Source organism: Pteropus vampyrus, unplaced genomic scaffold (assembly GCF_000151845.1).
Source record: "Pteropus vampyrus isolate Shadow unplaced genomic scaffold, Pvam_2.0 Scaffold653, whole genome shotgun sequence".
Taxonomy (NCBI): Eukaryota; Metazoa; Chordata; class Mammalia; order Chiroptera; family Pteropodidae; genus Pteropus; species Pteropus vampyrus.
This window is the reverse complement of record NW_011889434.1, coordinates 261,446-267,525: the sequence shown is the minus strand read 5'-3', so window position 1 is coordinate 267,525 and position 6,080 is coordinate 261,446. Positions and strand designations below refer to the sequence as shown.

Below are 6,080 nucleotides of genomic sequence, written 5' to 3'. Positions count from 1 at the left end.
CGGAGGATACCTCCCTGGGTCTCCATATTGATAATACTCCCCTCCTGGCTCTTTAAAGCAAACACAATTCCTGACCACAGGGACATGTTTTGTTCCACCAAACGGGTCAGAGTTCCCCAAGTGCCCGGGTCGCAGTCCAGTGCCTCTAATCAGTATGCCTTCTCACGTGGCTGCCTGAAGAGCCAAGGTGTTCGGCTTTCACCTGAGGGCCACGGGGGTGGAAGGTGTGCGGAGGCTGCTCTCCGGTATGGAGGACCTGGCTGAGCGTCGCGGTTGCCATAGAAACCGAACGTCTACACGGCGGCCGTGACGACATTTTAAAGGAGACCGACCTGGCCTGGCGGAAAAGCAGATCTCGCCTGCAGGAGTTGGGGACTCAGCTGAGGGTGTGGGTCCCCGCGGTGGCCGCTGAACCGCCCTGGGGTCTGGGGAGACCAAGGGATCCCGGTCCAAGCCGCCGCTTTCCCGCTTTGGGGTTTGGTGCTCTGGTGGTCGCGTAGGTAACGCCATGGTAACGCCATGGTCGCGCCAGGCCCTAGTGAGTGTGGTGTCCTGCTCCAGGGGTGTCCTGGAGCTACTTTCCATCTAAAGGCAGGGGCGCGGGAGGTAAGACGGGCAACGGCACTCTCAGTCCAGCTTCCCCCTCTGTAAAGTGGGGACGAGGATGCTTAACCCACAGGATCGCTGTGAACGTGCGGTGTTGACACAAGTAGACCCCTGGCCCTGCGGTTATCGCGAGATCGTGATGCCTGCGCGAACTCAGGCCGCCTCTTACTCCTTTTCAACTTTGTCGTTAGGGGATAGACGAGGAAAGGAGAAGAAAACGAAAAAGCCCCGGCGAGAAGCTCATTGTAATATCTGATTGTTAGGATCACTACGCATTGGTATCAGTGTCATTGTTACTAACCCAGTGTCTAGAATGGCGTTGGGCACATAGTCACACCAGTAAAATGTAGTGATGCTGGACCCGTCTGTCCCTCTGCAGCTCCTCATGCCGGTGGCGGAGCTCATATCAGGTGTCCATGGAGGCAGGTCCTGAAGATCTGTGTCTTGATAGCTGCCTAGGCTCCCACTCCAGGTTGAAGGGCAGCAGTCCTCAGGAGACCCCAACACGTCACAACACTGGTGGGATCTGACGCATGGCTCAAGTGAGTTCATAGATATGATAAAGCACCTTGTGGAATCGCTCTTGTGGGGATCACAAACCAGCCTAAAAGTAGAGAAGATACTTTAATCTCATCTAGGGGTAGGGGGAGAGGTTTGGCAGGTGAAATGTCATTCCATCAGAGGCTACACGCTTACCTGAGGCTCATCTTAGAGAAGTCTTTTTTTTTTTGGCAGAAAAAGCAATGAATTGTCCAGTGGAGAAGTGGAGAAGGAATTTGGTCTTTTACATGCATTTGCAATAAATAGACACAAATTGTTCTCACCATATAGGTGATAATCAGCAATCAATTTGAATCTCTCAGAGAGGCCTGCAAATATACAATTATTGGATCTTCCTAGCAACGACATTGTAATGTAGATTCTTCCCTGGTAACCATGTTTTTTTTTTTTTTTATTTCCATTATATAATGAAATATTTTAAAGAGGCAGAAGTTTTCCAAGTGTTAGTTTAAAATATCAATTACTAGAACTTAATACTTAATTTTTTTTTTACCTCAGAGTTAGCTGTGTTATAATGTTCCCCAAAATAACCAGCTCTTCTTCGATATCATTACGAATACTTTCCTAGGATATAGTATTTTACTTCTGTACTTCAGAAAGGACATGGACATCAACTTTCCCCAAATCCTTGGATATATTTCATTGCAAATGATTATAGTTGTTTTGGTTATATGCAGTATGGACCAATTTGATAAGACATAGTGTAGATCGTGGGAATTGTTCACCTGATTACTTTAATTGTATCAGAGAATTATCATTATATAAATATATTTCCAATACTTTGTTGATATATGATTGACATACAATACACTGTGCATATTTAAAGTATATATATATATAGAGAGAGAGAGAGGGAGAGAGAGAGATAGATATATATATGAATCCAGTATAACAGTCAAGATATTGAACATATACATTACCTCGAAAGAACTTCTCTGTATCTCTCTGTAAAGCCCCCCTCTCCTGCCTCCCTCTCCACATCATACTAACCTAGTCCCAGGTGAGTACTGATCTTTTGTCACTATAGCGTAGTTTTCATTTTCTATAATTTTATGTGAATGGACTCATACAATGAAAATTCTTTTTTGTCAGTCTTTAATTCAATCTAATTATTTTTAGATTTATCCAGTTGTTGCATGTATGAATAGTTCCTTGTTTTTATTGTTGACTCATATTCCATTTTATGGATATACCATTTGGTCTTTCCAATCACCTGGTAATGGATATGTGGATTGTATCCAATTTGGGGCTCTTGGGCATAAAGCTGCTATGAACATTTGCATATAATTTTTTGCTTAGACACATGCTTTCTTTCTCTCAGGTGAATACTTAGGGCAATGGCTTGATCGTATGGTAGATGTAAGATTAACATTATGAGAAACTGCTAAATTGTTTTCCAGATATCATAGCACCATTTTGTTTGCCAGCAGCAGTGTTTGAAAGTTCCATCCTCCATGTCCTTGCCAAGACTTGGTATGGTCAGTCTTTTTAATTTTAGCCAACTCTCAGAGGGGTGTAGTGGTAACATGTCCGTAATGACTAATGATGTTGAGCATCTTTTCACTTGCTTGGCATTTGTATATCTTCTTTTGTGAGCTGTCCATTCAGATCTTCTTCCACTTATTTGTTGGAGTGTCTGTTTTCTTCTTACTGACCTTTGCGAGAGTTTTTATTCTGGATACAAATCCTTTATCAGATGTATGATATGCAAATATTTTCTCTCAGTCAGTGGCTTGTGTTTAATTCTCTCAACAGAGTCTTTGGGAGAACACAAGTTTTCAATGTTAAAGAAGTCTAATTTATCAATTTGTTCACTTATGGTTTTGATTTTGCTTTTCCTTTCATATCTAAGAAGTCTTCATTTAACCTAAGGGCATGAGAATTTTCTCTTGTTTTTTTTTTTTTTTTCCTAGAAGTTTCATAGTATTAACTTTTATATTTTGGTCTGTGATTCATTTTGAGTTGACTTTTGTATATGGTATGATAGGTAGATTGCAGTTTCTGTTTGTGCGTATAGATATGTTTGTTTCCTTGTCGCAGCACCATTTGTTGAAAAAACTATTTTTTCTCCACTGAATTGCCTTTGTAGCTTTGTCAAAAATCAGTTCTCCATATACTGTATGGGTCTATTTCTGGACTCTGTTTCTTTGATGTACATGTCTACATTCATCCCAAGACTACAACTGTCTTGATTACTACACATTTATAATGAGTCTTAAAATAAGGAAGTGCTTATTCTGCAACTTTGTTCTTTTCCAAAATTGTTTTTCATAGTCTAGGCTCTTTGTATTTCGACATGACTCTTAGAATAGGCCTGTCAATTTCTTTTTTAAAAAAATGTATGCTAGGACTTTTATTGGTATTGCATCGAATCTATAGATCATTGTGGGGAGAATAGACATCTTAAGAACACTGAGTCTTCTGACACATGAAAGTGAAATGTCCCTCCATGTATTTAGACCTTCTTTAATTTCTCTCTGCAGTGTTTTGCAGTGTTCAGAGTACAGCTCTTGCACATCTGTGGACATAGATGTCAGGATTCTCTGGAGAAACAGAGCCAATAGGGTGTGTGTGTGTGTTTTTTTTTTCCAGTGGCATGTTTATATATAGAAATTTATTTAAGTAATTGACTCATGAGATTGTGGAGGCTTGGTGAGTCCAAAATCTGATGGTGGAGACCGGCAGGCAGGAGATTCAGAAAGAGTTACTATTGGAGTCTGAAGGCAGTCTGCTGGTGAGCCCCAGAAAGCCGATGATTTAGGTAGAGTCCAAAGGTAGAATTCTGTCTCCTGGCAGAATTTCCTCTAGCTCACAGGAGTTCAGCCCTTTGTTCTATTCAGGCCTTCAACTGATTAGGAGAGGCCCATTCACAGTATGTGGGTCCCACTGCTTTACTCACTCCACCCATTTAAATATATATCTCATCAAAAACACTCTCACAGAAGCATTCAAAATAATGTTTGATCGACTATCTGGGCACTGTGGCTCTGCCATGTTGACAAATAAAATTTACCAACATAATATTCATTTGCTTCAATTTCCATATCATCTTTCAGCTATCATTTCTATGGACTGATTCTAGGGAGAAAAATGTCCCAGAGAAAGTCCATCTCTAGAAAACTCAGTCACTAAAATAAAAGTTTAGTAGCTTTTAACTTTATTTGTGTGATTTGACCTGAATTGCGGAATTTTCTTCTTTATTCTCAAACAAATTCACCTCAATTATTCCTGGGTTCTTGAATGGTAAGGAAAAGAGGGAGAGAGCTTGTATGAATGTGTGTGTGTGTGTGTGTGTGTGTGTGTGTGTGTGTGAGAGAGAGAGAGAGAGAGAGAGAGAGACAGTGAAGTTGTGAAGAATAATTATCATGAGGAATATTTGAGGTTAATTATTGTGTGTTATGTCAGTCCTGCTCGATTCCTAGCACATATTAGGAAACTAATCAGGATGGTTGCTGTTTGTTTTTCCCCAGCTTTCCTTGGCCAACATGGTTACCATGGCGACTCAGTGACTGCTGTGGAGATTGATACAGATTGAAAATTCGTTCATGGTTCTTGCTTGAATCACTCATTACTATCCTGGTTGTCAACTGTTGCTTTTATAATTCTGTTGTTCCTTCTAGATTTATAAATTGACATCAATTATTTCTTTATTCATTTATTTATATTAATATGACTCATAGATTTCTATTTTTCTCAAAGGATTACCACCTGACACTGTGATTATGTATTTTGACTCACATTGTCACAGAACTGGCCATTTTAGCCCCATTAGCCACATTGGGTTCTATGTCCATTTGATGCCCTCAGAGTTCTTTGAGTGTCTACTTTGCTCTGTGAACCTGAGTATCTGCCCATGTGTAGAAAGGAGGTAATAATGTTCACATCAGAGCATTGCTTTGAGGATTTAAAAAGAAAAAAATGTGAACATGACAACCTACAGCATGTGGCATCCAATAGGCCCTCAAAATGGTAGTTGCCTATTCTTATTCTTCCTCCTTCATTTTACCAGTGGGATGCCTTAGAAATTGGCATCATAGCATGACACCAGAAAGAAAACTTGGACATGTAACAGCAAGCAGGGATAAACCCACATTCCCATGATATTTGAGCTTCAGTGTCACTGCTGTGAGGGGAGGGGGGTGTGTGGTGGAGCTGGGGGAGAGGCAGAGTGTCATTACACAGCTTCCAGTGAACTGAGTGGTAACAGGCAAGCATATCCTCAACTCCTTCCCCTGCGTTACATGTGCTTTTCCCATCCTCTCATGTTTCTCTCTGTTCCATGTGCTGTCTTATCCCCTGACTCTCCCTTCTAATAGAACCTCAGAGAGTGTGTGGACTCTGAGCCTCAGAAACAGGAGGTGATAGAGAAGAAACAAGTGTAATGTTGAGTGTACTAGACAGGCTCCTGGCACAAAAGTGAGAAGATCAGGATTCCATCCTTGATACACTTCAGGTAAGTCACCGCCCTTTCCTCCAGTGTCTTCTATACAACAGGATAACAATGCTCCCAACCCCCCAGGAATACTGTGGAATTTAGGTGTGATCCCATGTGGGAAAACAATCTGTGCTCATAGGTGGGAGGGAGGGACTAGTGCACTTTCAAGTAATTACATTAACAGAGACACCCCAGATGCCATAGAACTCTGCCTGGTAGACATTAAATTAAGTCTACACTAATGTCAGCTGTTTAGGTCAGGATTTCTCCAAGTGTGGTCTAGGAATCACATCATCAGAAATCATTCAGTGTGCTTGTAAATAACTAATTTGATCTCTGGTTTGTCATAGTTTTAACAGAAACCATTTTATTTCTTGTATAAGGCATTACTTCCTGTCAGTCCATTAGGGCTGCTATAACAAAGTACCATAGACTGCATGGCTTATAAACAACAGAAATGTATTTCACATGGTTCTGG

The 6,080-nt window shown here is 41.1% G+C and overlaps 1 long non-coding RNA gene across 1 annotated transcript; it reads left to right on the top strand.

Moving 5' to 3' along the window:
- Positions 1–734: 734 nt before the first annotated feature.
- LOC111733834 lies at positions 735–4,809 on the top strand. The gene is made up of 2 exons (XR_002778197.1): positions 735–1,148; positions 4,638–4,809. It is a non-coding gene; the product is annotated as an uncharacterized LOC111733834 (long non-coding RNA).
- The last annotated feature ends 1,271 nt before the right edge of the window (positions 4,810–6,080 follow it).